The sequence below is a fragment of the Stegodyphus dumicola genome, chromosome X1 (assembly GCF_044657685.1).
Source record: "Stegodyphus dumicola isolate Sdum_Otavi_A_Nest chromosome X1, ASM4465768v1".
Classification (NCBI taxonomy): domain Eukaryota; kingdom Metazoa; phylum Arthropoda; class Arachnida; order Araneae; family Eresidae; genus Stegodyphus; species Stegodyphus dumicola.
Genome location: NC_140780.1, coordinates 123,759,676 through 123,772,596, shown reverse-complemented (window position 1 = coordinate 123,772,596; position 12,921 = coordinate 123,759,676). Strand labels below are relative to the sequence as shown.

Sequence of the window (12,921 nt, the reverse complement as noted above, 5' to 3'; positions counted from 1 at the left end):
TCAGCCAACATTTTAATATGAACATAGACTCAGTCAGCCCTCATCTATGAAAGACAAATTCAGTTAATGCAGACATGTCCAATTTCTGTGTATACGACATCACTAAAAATACGCGCTTTTGTGAGCTCTGGGTACAGGAAAACAAACAAGTCTTCGGCATCTTTGTTTGTAGCATAGGCTGACCAGCAGTGACATGACGACTATGCTTTGTTGCTAAAAGAAAAATTTATCTTCGAACTCCATTAGACAGCTACAACAACCAACTTGTATACATCGGAAATAAGTTACGAATGAAACGATCATTGGTTTGAAAAAAAATCTGCATATGCACGAACTTTCTCCCGAACATGCATATTTACACAAAATTTTCCAGACTGCTGGCTTGGTCGTTGCAACGTTGAGAGAGAAGATCCGTCCTTAGGATATTGACACCATGTGCAGAGGAAGGAGTAAAAGTTATCTAAACCCTCATCGGAAACTGAACAACAAACTTTCCAACCTTAGAGAACAACAGACTTAGATTACCTTAGTCTAATCACAATACCAAAACGGCAGCAACAGGAGAAATGCCGTAATTAGTACTTATAGTCACATTAAATTATAAGTAGCAGTTTTAAATATTAATCAAAGGGCCTAATGCGAGTACCTGAACTATGACAAAGGCGATTACAATTAAATAGCAAGGAAAAAAATGGGCAGAAAAAAAATATCGTGTTTTCTTATATACATAATGAGTGTTCGAAAAGGATGACAGCCTGTTTTATATCCACGAGTACTGAACCTAAACTATTACTTCCAATAATAAAGTTTCTTAAAACAAAAAGGACAGGTTTATAAGAACAAGCGCTTTAATGAAAAATGCCGCGACTAGACCTTTCATCCGATTATCATCATACAGCCACGTCCAGTTAATAAAATAATCATTACTCTTTTAATAAGTAAGATATTTTCGCCCTCCTTTCTGCGTGCCTTCGTGATGTAACTGGAAGCACGTCCGATGCGTATTCGGGAGGTCCGGAGTTCGGATCTCAGCGAGAGCATTGCATATTTTTCACGTTCCTGCATTTATAAAAACCTAACGACTCTACAAAGTAAAATGCAAATATTTCAGTAATTTTAAGTGCAATTCGCTGAAATATTCGAAGTTAATATTTGAGGAAAGCAGCTACAAATTTAACTTCTGCCGTTTTATTCTATTGGGGGAAGTATAATCACTAAAACATGTGACTTGAACCCTATATTTTACAGAAATTACAGAGAAAATTTTAATGAATATTTAATTGCAGTCGAAAAGACTCATTCAAATGTCAGTAACTTTATTCTTTAATACCTCAGTGAAATTTGCATATGGACTTTTTTTAGTCCGAAAGGGCAGTTCGTCTGAAGAACTACTATTTACGTTTTGACATTTTGCGTTGGTTTACTATAAATGTCCGATTCATTTTTCAAATTGTTGCCACCAAATTTTATCACCCTGTATTGTATTTAAAGAAATTAAATAATGAAGAATCTTCATAAATGTATGTATGTTTCTCGCACTGTGATAAAACAACGGTACCTAGAGCAATCCCAATTTTGAATAACGTACGTTTCCAGCCGAATATGGGCATCTGGATGCCCAAATTTTTAATTTGTTTTATTTTCTATGTCATATTTTGTAAAACTTTAACGAATTTTTAATTAACAAACTCAACGATTTAAAAGAAAGCAATGACAACGCTCTACGGGGGGGAATCCTTTTTATCTCCAGCGCGTGGAACTGTGTATCGGAAATTTTAAAGATATGCTCATTTTAAAATTATTTTGCGACATTGCTGTTGAGCTGAATTTTATGGTTTAAGTGCGAAGAACATGATATTTAATAAATAAAGGTAACACACAAAACGTTGAAAAAACGATCCTTTAGACGTAATTTAAAATCTGAAAACTTTCAGATTTTCTTTTTTTTTTTTTCTTTTTTTTTTAATTCAAGATGGTGAAGCATAATCATATTTAACTGAAGGGAATCTATTCTCAATGAAGACCATATAAAAATATAGATTTTACACCTCCAGGATTTTATTAACTAAAGTGTTGAAACTACTATCATAAAACTCTCTAATTATTTTTTTCCAGCTTTAACTTTGAAAGCACATATCTAGGATACATAGGTAAAAAAAGGCCTGTAGATGCATGTGTTTAAAGACTATAGCCACCTTTTAAGACATAGAAAATACTTCTAATAATACTCCCTGGTGAGTCTATTGCAACAGTTTTCTAATTGTTACATCAACCCTTTTTCAATTTTCCAGTTTTTTTTTATTTTAAATTTTCAGACTTTTGCCATTTTTAATTTTGTTGTTACAGACGTTAAGCCCGAAGCATTTTCACCAATATTTATTCCTTTCAAGAATTACAATAATTTGTCATAATTTTTAATTGAAATTTTTCTAAAACGTTTCCTGGTGAATATATATGTACATATATATATACTGAATTATTATAAATGTATTATTTATTAAGTTTAATCCTCATGTTAATAGGCAATTTAAAGAAGTCAAATGTGAACCATTAAAACTTTGGCAAGTGTTCGATCCGAACACTATTCAGTTTCGGGCATTACCAATTATGGAGACCAGTATGATTGCAAACATCACGAATGATTTTATTTCGTATTCGAAAGCATTATCTTTAAACGACTATTTCCAATTCATTGACCTATTCCGATTTTCTACCGTAAATCTTAACTGTGATGTTAGAAAGAGTCCGTTGCCATGAGGTCACATGTTCAGGTGGGATATACTGAATCATCCCATAAATCATGAGTTTTTCTCAATTGAACTAAAAGTTCGAGCAGGCGCGGAACGACGGGATAAACTACCTGCATCAACTTGCTAAAAGCAGGTAGTAATTTTACCTTGTTATTACTTCTTAAGGCAAGTTTCGAAGAGTGCAGTTTGAATTTATTTATTTATTTTCAAAAAAGCTAAATGTGAGCGACAAAGGAGAATATTCGGCACATTTTGCTTCATGAGTTCAACTAAATAATATGAATATTGAGTATATAGGGGTCCGACAATAAGCGTAAGATAATATTAATGGCGGTTCGAGAAATTCCGAACCGGAAAACTACAGCCTAGAAGACATGCCACTTTCTAGAAGATCTGTAGAGTTCGACGAGGGCATCCTACAAACCCTAGTTAGGGTCGGGGAGGGGAATCTCACTGTAAGAACTAGAAGAGAATGGAGGAAAGCATATATTAGATTAGAAAAGGACTTTCTCTTAATTTTGAAATATAACAGAATAATAATAAAAAAACCGCATTATTTGTGTGATGACCAGTATTTAATGCTACTTTTAGGTCCAGCCTACCTATTCCGCAAATATTCTTCAAAAACTAGGCTCCTAACATTCCGAAGACAGTAGGAATGACCTCCATCTTGTTGAAAAGAAATACTATTAAATTGCCATGAATAGTATTAGATACTACTGCACTTAACGGAAGTAAAATGTGTTTACACTTTTTTTTTTTTTTTTTTTTTTTTTTTTTTTTTTTTTTGCCACACGTTATATAGACATATATACACTGAAATGGTCCGTCCAAAAAAAAAAAAAAAAAAAAAAAAAAAGAGAGAACCAAGACGATCACTTTTGGAACACGTTGCAGCATTCCATTTCTCGTAATGATTTCATCTAAATGCAGCTCGATACACCGTGTCCGCAAAAGTCGCTACACGGCCTCTAGTTTCGCAACCGCCAGTCGAAGATATGCAAAAATGCTTTAAATGACGAAATTTTTCATGATATTTTTTAACTTAAAAATTAGTTTAAAAATTACACAATCTAATTTTTAAACGGTCCCCTTATCCCCATACTTATGTCTAGCAAACATGTATAATTAAGCAATAATAAACAACTATAAAACATGAAAAGGTTTAACTTCCATATGACAAAAGTGACTGAGATTGTTAATTTCAAAATCTGGAATTTCTGAGCTCATTTTCAGTTTGTCTTAAGGGGTTTGATTAAAAAATTAATTAAAATAATTCGCGGGATTTCCCTTTCAAATCATAATTAGTGTTTTTTTTATTTATAATGTAACATTCCTAATTTATAATTTAATTATATCTGATACAGCGAAATAATTTTTAGACAAGTAATTTAAAAGTTTTCAAATGTTAAAAATACGTTATTGATATTCTAATGGAGTTTTAGTATTTAAGAATTATAATCTAATAATAATGTAAAAATTATTAAACTAAAGAATTTTTAAAATTTGTGCAAATAATGATACGAGTTACCTATACGTTAATATTGAAGTCTGCTACTGTTTTCTAAAACACGAAGAAACTAATTTCTGTTCTTTTCTGATTCCTTTTTGAAAACAAATACAACGACATATTCTTTTTTTATGAAGTTCTGCATAGCAATATTCGTCAATTAATCTATTAATATTACAGTTACATACTGTACACTTATTTCTTAACTAATACTTCATTTTTAATTAAATACAATCACACACAATTTCGCTCTTCAATCCGTATGAGACACCTCAACATGATCTCAAACTTTAAAATTAAATACCTCGACCAATTTTTGTCGTACTGGATTCAAACGTGTCTTATTTGTTATTTTTTAAAATGAGAACAAACAGAGAATAATGAGAATAATAAATAAATTTATAGGGCCCAGGGGGGGACCATATAAAAATTTAGATTTCATAAATTTTAACAAAATTGGTTGTTCAAATTTTCAAATGAAAAAAAAAAAAATATTTGCGTCATTTAAAGCATTTTTTGCAATTGGAAGTATTTTCCTATGACCAAAATTACGAAATAAAATGTTGTATAATGACTTCCGAGAACACTGTGTATAGCGATAAACATCTGTCGAAGCTTAAAGTGCTAATTATGTTATGAAGATGGCAAGTATTGTGATTTAAGAAAATTTCAGCGAGATATGCTTATAGATGCTCATTGGATGGCTCACCAATATTCCCAAGTTGCGAGCAAAGTTTTAGTAGCAAAGCTACAAGTGAAGATCAACTATTCGAAAGGTGTACCTCAACTACAAGAATTCTGGTAAAACACTCAACACAGAATTGCTATACTGAAAAATCTGAATGACATGAGACAGAAATGTTGACGACTCAACGCAGAACCATTGCTTTTCTCAAGGCACAGAAAATTGCACCTTATTTAGACACAAGAAGAATATCGTCCGTGGACACTATAACACTGAAAAAGAATAGCCTAGTCGGGTTTTCAAATGACTTGAGAAATTCATGGATAGAGAAAATGTTATGAATCAATGTATCCTAATGTCAATAAGCGAAGTATGGGTGTGCAGTCTGTTTCCCGCACAAACGTGTCTGAACCTCCTCGTACAAAGCGTCTTTGGAGACTGAAATTAAATATTAGCATCGAATAAATTATTTAATTAATATTTTGATGCACATGATCCCCCATTAAGCCTAACGTTCTAGGCAACCTCTCATATATATAGATCAGCGCCGAATTACAAGAAGGAATTTAAGTTCGCCGCCCGGGCTGCTGTACTTAGGACGCTGGGCCATCGGTTAATTTAAATAATCTATTTTCTCGGTTTCAAGACTAGATCAAAAAGCACCAGCCTCATTTTCTTCCCTTGGCGTGAAAATATCTCCGGTATTATGCTTAATATCTGTCTATTCGTTCACTATGGCATTTAGTTGGAATTGTCTGGGCAGTAATCATTCACTTAACCCTATAAGGTATTTCCGCAAGCCTCCGTGGTTTAATTTGAAGCACACTCGATACACGCATTCGAGAGGTACAGGGTTCGAGTCCCGGCGAGGTCATTTGCACATTTTTCACGTCTCTGCTTTAAAAAAAAAACTAATTACTCTACAACCCACCCAGCCCTAGAGTTCAAAGCAACTACTTGTGTTCAATTTCAAAACTCTGCAAAGATACAAATGCCGCACAAAATTCTTCAACGATTCTGAGATTTCTGCCTGCGCACGGTACTTCACTGATCGTAGATTATTAGAATTTATTATAAAACATCTAAAATTACTGAATATCGCCATTTAAGCGGACAAGCATATCACGATGGTGCTTGCACAGAGTGATTCAAAACTAGAGGAACAAACTTCTAACGAGATAGGGGATTGTTAGGGACTGTCGCAAAGAAACCAACGACAGCCACCCGAAAAGGTATTAAGATGGAAAATATGAATACATCGTGATCGCAAATTGATATTTAAAGACCATAAGCTTAAAATAAGTCATTACTTTCCTGATCATGAAGTTGCTCGAAATTATGTACCTAGGGCACCGCATAGAATCTACGACGTTTTGAAATACACCGGCATCTGTCAGACTTTCGCTATTAGCCACGAAGATGCGCGCGCCATTTCAAAATGCCCAGTGCATTGTAAAACGTCCAGGATTCCATGCCTTACGCCACGTTACGAAACGTCGGAGACTTCATTATCAGGAAAGTCAAGACTTATTTTTATGGTCCATTTCAATGTCAGTCTGCGATCACGATGAATTCCGCCTATTTTCCCCTACTACCTCTAATCAGCTGGATGATAAACAAAAGTGAAGGAATGACAAGCTAAATAATGGGTGGAAAAACTCTTTTTTCACTACAAGTGGCTTAAAGTTCCGACCATTCACCGTTATGCAGGCTTCACGACTGCGACGCATGGACTGTCAAACCTTCTGAGAACACCCGACATGTGGCAGACGCTTGCAACTGCCACGAAGATCCTTGTGGCGATGTCAGTTTTATAGTCAACGAGAGTCTCTTAGACTATTTGCTTTCAAGGTACCCCCCCAGGAGAAATGTAGTCAAGATAAGTCGGATGATCGTGGTGGCCATAGGATGGGTCCTCCACGCTCAACCCAGTGCTGCGCAAATTTATTTTTCAAGTAATCCCGTATGGCAAGGACAAATTGAGCTGCAGCCCCATTTTGTTGGTACCACATTACACGCCGAACAGATGTAGGAAATCGTCAAGTAATTGTCACAGTACATCCCTCAAAAAATGCGATACTTTCGATCCTCCAGTACGGGTGGTGAATTATCGAGGCGATGTCCCCCAGCCAACCGAGACAGATTTATCTGTCCATATGACTAAAGGGGACCAATCCGTCTAAAAGACGGCATCCAGCTCCCCGGCCATGTTCAATACAAAAATTAAAATAACTTAAAATAAATTAATTAAGAAACATTAGAATTTAAGGCCTCCGGAAAGCCAGTCTCCAGGACCAAGTTACAAAATAGTTAATAAATAAAATAATAAATACGACCAGTGAATTTCAGTTTCTCACTGGACCTTATCACAACATAGCATACAAAACGAACTAAAGAAAAGAAAAGATAACTGTGTTATGAACTTAAAATAAAAGACAACACATAATAAGGAAAACCACAAAAGCAATTCAGACATACATGCACTAAAAATCATACATTAAAACTCAGCAAACACCTACAGACTGTCTATTACAGTTTATAATTTTCATAATTCTTCTTGCATAGTTCACTAAATTACCATAATTTTTCTCAAAATCGTTATGATAATTTCTTCTGCATTCCTCCTTTGCACTCCCAGTCAGCACGCATTCCTCCAAGAAGTGTTTAGCGTCCTTAGATTTATCGCAAGTCAAACAATTATCATTATCCTGTAGGCCAAAACGTATAAGATACGCCGGGAACCATCCATGTTCAGACAATATTTTACTTAGATCTATATCATTCAATATTTCCATTTTCTTGTTAATTTATATATTTTTAACAGATCAACATTCCTACCAGTATGGGTGGTAAGAGATATGACCCGATTAAGTCATCGCTAATAATACTCGCTCATAGTTGCATTTGTCAATGTACCAGCGCACGAATTTAACGCGTCGAGAATTATACTCAGGCTGCAATGACTGGATCTGTTGCAAATGAAATGGATGTAAACGCTCCCTGCTAATGTGCGCAATACACTAGATTCAGATGCTACAATATCACGGGCAATGGTTTTTGTGCTTGTACCATTGTAGGAGTTTCTTCCACTTGACGCAATATCTCATCTGCGAAAGCAAGTGTACATGTCATTCGTGGTCGCCCTATATCATGCTTGCTCTTGCAGAATGTCCTCTTTCACACAGGTTACGGTGTAAATTCGTAACTATTTGGTGTGCATGTCCGCCATTTCTGTGTTCGTAAACTGTTCCATACTCTCCGTACGATATCGGAACTTGAAATGACTAACGCTGCATTCCAAAACTAAAGCTCTGGCGAACAGCGCCCTCGAGCAGATAACCAGCGCCCTCAATCGTGAAAATCAGTAGATGGTAAGAACGAGGCACGTAGCCAGAAAAGTATAAGCAACTTCATTATCGGAAAGGTTATGATTTATTTCACGCTTACGGTCCTTAAATATCAATTTGAGATGCCACTCTTTTTTAAATATAGTTGCTAATGTGCAAATAAACCTTCATTTCGTAAATTTTGGAGATAGAAAGCAAGAAACGTACATTTATGTCCAGTACCTCCCGTGCTCTGTTAAAGCTGCTTCGCACAAAAAAAAAAAAAAAAAAAAAAAAACGGGAAGATAAAACTGAAGAAGCAAGATAGCTTAAAAATAACACTGGAAAAACTATAAGATACTTTTATGAATTACATTAAATGATACTAAAGATAGTGATTGTAGAATACAGGCTGACAGCGTAATTTCAAAAATTTCTTCATTTCAGTTCGTTTCCTCCATTAGTATTTGGACTACCTCTTAAATGCTGTGTATGTTGTACAACATGGGTACAACATGCAACATCAGCAGCAACGATTGCCCAAACTTCTTTTATATCGATTGCAATTATCCAACGTATGCATCTTGGGTCATAAGACATACATCTACGTAGCTATCAAATTCATTCAAAACTTGGTATGTGCATTTAATCGCCTGCAGTACATGCACTGATTATAAAATTTCTAGATGAAAGTTAACAATGGTGGCACATAAATTTTGTCTTTAACCTCCCTAAGAAAGAATCGCATTGTGTACGATCTAGCTAACAGGGTGGCGAAGGAAGGAGGTTGTTGCCTCCATCTGCAGCATGTCGAATCCATCGATAGCCAGACTTGAGAAGTACTTGTGCATTCAATAAAAATGAACTAGAGATCATTAATTTGTAGAATGCACACACCCCAGCTAGTATACAGTCTGAAATGCAACCACTTTTTTAAAAGTAAAGTATCTGAATAACTATATTAACCTTGCCACCCTTATAAAGCGGTGAACAGCAAATTACTAATACTGCATGACGAAGCTAGGAAATTTGCCGTTGCTGTGTATTAAACCTTTACAAGAATATAAATAAATTTATTAACTTTTGAAACTGCACCATTCATTCTTTTGTGCACGCTGTGTTTACGAAGAGTTGTGGTAAATCTTGATATCATTTCAATTTTTTTAAATTTTTAACCCGCGCTGAAACCGTTCCTTTCTTAATAAAAATATTATTTTTACAACGATAATGACAAACTATCTTAATACCGATCCTGTTTACCAATGATGAATTAGCCATACAAGCAATTCAAAAGAATGGAATGCTGAATATTTATTTTAATGTTGCAAAGCTTCCTAATGGAGAACTTCATTTCAACTTCATAATCGAGGGGCAATGAAAAATTTGAGAACCGGATATTAAAGCTATGTTCTCGATTTATAAATACATTAGTGTCTCGAGTAACGAACACGCAAGCCGGCAACAAAGGATTCTCAAAACTGTTTTGAAGTAACCTCTGACAAAGAATTAACACTTAGAGGCTTTGGGAAACAGTATTAATATTTTCGACCGCTTAAACTGTAGAAAATATTACTACTGTTTCCCAAAGCCTCTAAGTGTTAATTTAATTGAAAACCTTGGTAGCAAGTAGCTTATAAGACCACGAATTCAGCCTAGACCAAATTATGAGCAGATAGTGCTCCAGGCAGACTATCTGAGGGATTTTTGTTATCTATACTACAGCCTCTTTGGGCAAAAACATTAGGTTGCAACTCAACAGTAAAGACATGGAGTAGTTACTAGTGGGTCACAGAAAGTAATTTCAACACGAAAGAGTTGGTACAACTTTTTTAGAAACAGTAGCAAAAGGAGATAGTGAAGGAAATTATTTTACGTTTTCGTCGTTTTATTTGTTTAGTACTCTACTTTTCCACCTTCTCTCTACCGTCATAAGGTAGTTTCCACTATTTTTTTTTTTTTTTTTTTTTTTTTGTGTGTGTGTGTGTGTTATGGGTTTGTGCACAAAGTACTGTTGTAAAAGTTTAAATAAACATTCATCTTGTTGTACATAAAAGGATTAATCCACATTTAATTAATCAATTCCTATGGGTCAAAAATGAATCAATTCCTATGGGTTCTAGGAAATCAACAGAAAATAATGTCCTGGCCAATTCTTATTACATGAATGATCTAATAATCTTAAAAATATCATGCTAAACGAGGAGACTGAATACGCAATATACTAATATCATATGTTCTAACAACAAAAACCATTATTGCATAGCGGTTAGTCATGACTTTTTAATGTTCTGTTTGTATGCTCATATAAATTTAACTTACATGCATATCCTAACTAATAAAAAAAATCTTAGATCTAACTTCATTTTGGTTTATAAAATCTATTTAATGTCGAGAGGTAAACATAACTTCAGGCACCTCTTTCTTAGCCACGAGACGACAGTCAACAAGAGGCTATACAAGCCCAATAGTGACTTAGTAAAGGTATGCAGTATGTTCCGCTGGTTTGAAATAAAATTCCTATTGTATGTTTATAAACGTCTTTACTCGAAGAATGGTAAGTTAATATCCTTTCAAACATGCTATACTCATTCCCGCCATACTTTCCTTTGATGGGTTTGGATCTTCTAATAAGAGTATACGTCACCACACGCTTCTAAATGTAATTTCAGCGGCACTTATCCGAATCTGGGATCATGAAATGGCAGGTTTGTTCAACAGACCTCAACCATAATCGAGCACATTTGAAATGTAGAAACTCACCACAATATCATCAAACTCATCTCAATATTGCAGAAACGTGTTTTTCTTCGGAAGGCAATTTGGAGTTCATGGCATCTATGCCCTGTCGTATTTTGCGATAACGAATTTAACATACTATGTACTAGACAAGCGTGCCAGGTTTTCTTTATTTTTTTCAGCAGTACATTAAAATACACATGATAGTAATTAAACTTGGCCTATTCAGAGTACTCTGTAGCTGAAACAAAAATGCTGATTGATTCGAAAATTTATGAGCAAAAATGCGCTGAAAGATTTGAATAAGCATTACTTAAAAATTTTCCGCTGGAAGGCGCATTACATCGAAATACAATTTCCAATACATTTTTCCCTCAATGGCGGCTTTAGCCGTTTTTAAGCGTAGGCTACTACTAAGACGGAAGCAGTGGTCTCATTATTACAGATGCACTATAAGGTGGGCCACCGTTACCTTCAATGAAGGGACAAATAAATTACATCCATGCTTTCTCTGGTATTCGAAGTCGGGCCCTTCGGTACGGAGACACTAACCACTTTCCCGTCTAGGTGGCCAAATTCCAATACAAGTATCATTTACTTGTTACAGACTGCTCAGCAACACGAAGCATATTGTTCAATGTGCCCCCCCCCATTAAGGTGCAAAATGTGCTGGCAATGAAAAAGGTGTTCAACAACTGAACGCCACTGATCTTTCGCACATGCGACGTTATACGGTTCTTCAGGTCAACCAACGCTGCAAGGTTTCCCCGATAAACCACGCTGTCTAAATGGCCCCATAATTAAAAATCACACGGCGTGAAATCGGGAGAACGGGATGACCAAGGAGTGGGAAATGAACGGGTAATCACCCACACTCTTGCCAATAAAATGTTGCCGCAAAAGCATTTGCACACTGAGTCCATTATGTGGAGGGGCACTATCTTGCATAAAAGTGGTAGACGCAACGCATTGTTAATGCTGAAGTGTAAGTAAGCCGAAACTGTTCAGCATGTCACGATGTCTGACCACTGTTACAGGGCCAGTATCGTAATTTTCTTCGAAGAAGAATGGTCCGAGGATAAAGTGGGAAGTGAACACATACCAGTCGGTAACTAAGCGAGTGTTGTGGAACTGTGAGGAAAGCACGTGGATTTTCCAAGGCCCAAATTAGACAATTCTGCGTGTTCACCGTATCATTGAGATAAAAATGTACCTCTTCACTTCATAGGACGTTCCACGGCCAGGAAACATAGACTTCCATTCGGGCAAGAAAAGTCAGTTCAAAAGATAAGTGACGGTCAGTGCTGGTAACATGCAGTTGCTGGTTGTGGCAGATCTTAAATGGAAAAAAAGTGCAATATTTTTCACAGTATCTTCCATATTGTTCCATACGTTACGTCTAATCGTTGTGACACTGCTCGTGCACTACTGGCATCATGATCATTCGTTGGTGACTGCTCGACAACGGCTGTTGCTACCTCTGAAACGGCTTCTCCACTAATTGGTCTCCGGCGCACTGACACTGGTCCCTAGCGCAACTTCTTTCAGCTTTGAAATTCACGAAGCCTACAGTACTTCTCTGCCCGATCTCGAAAACGGTAAAATAGCTCACAATTACTTATTGCATGTCTTTTCAAGCATTTTGTCTGTAATGCGCCCCTAGCGGAAATTGTTTGAACTTCCCCCTCGGCGAAATTCCCCAGAAGGCCAAGTTTAATTACGATCACCTTGTATATGCCTGTGTATTCTTCCTTCCTGCCTGTGTATTCACAGTATATATTACACGTGTATACCAGCATGTATGAAAAAATGTATTTATGGTTTTAAAATATGAACTTAAATATCCCAACACTACAATCTATTTACTCAAAAGCAAATGCTGTATCACATATGAATGAAAATATTAATACTAAA

The 12,921-nt window shown here is 35.8% G+C and overlaps 1 protein-coding gene across 3 annotated transcripts in view; it reads right to left on the bottom strand.

The window, feature by feature from the left end:
* LOC118180028 (homeobox protein dve-1-like) overlaps positions 1 to 12,921 on the bottom strand; it is a 340,210-nt gene that overhangs the window by 210,438 nt on the left and 116,851 nt on the right. The gene's annotated exons all lie outside the window — the stretch shown is intronic.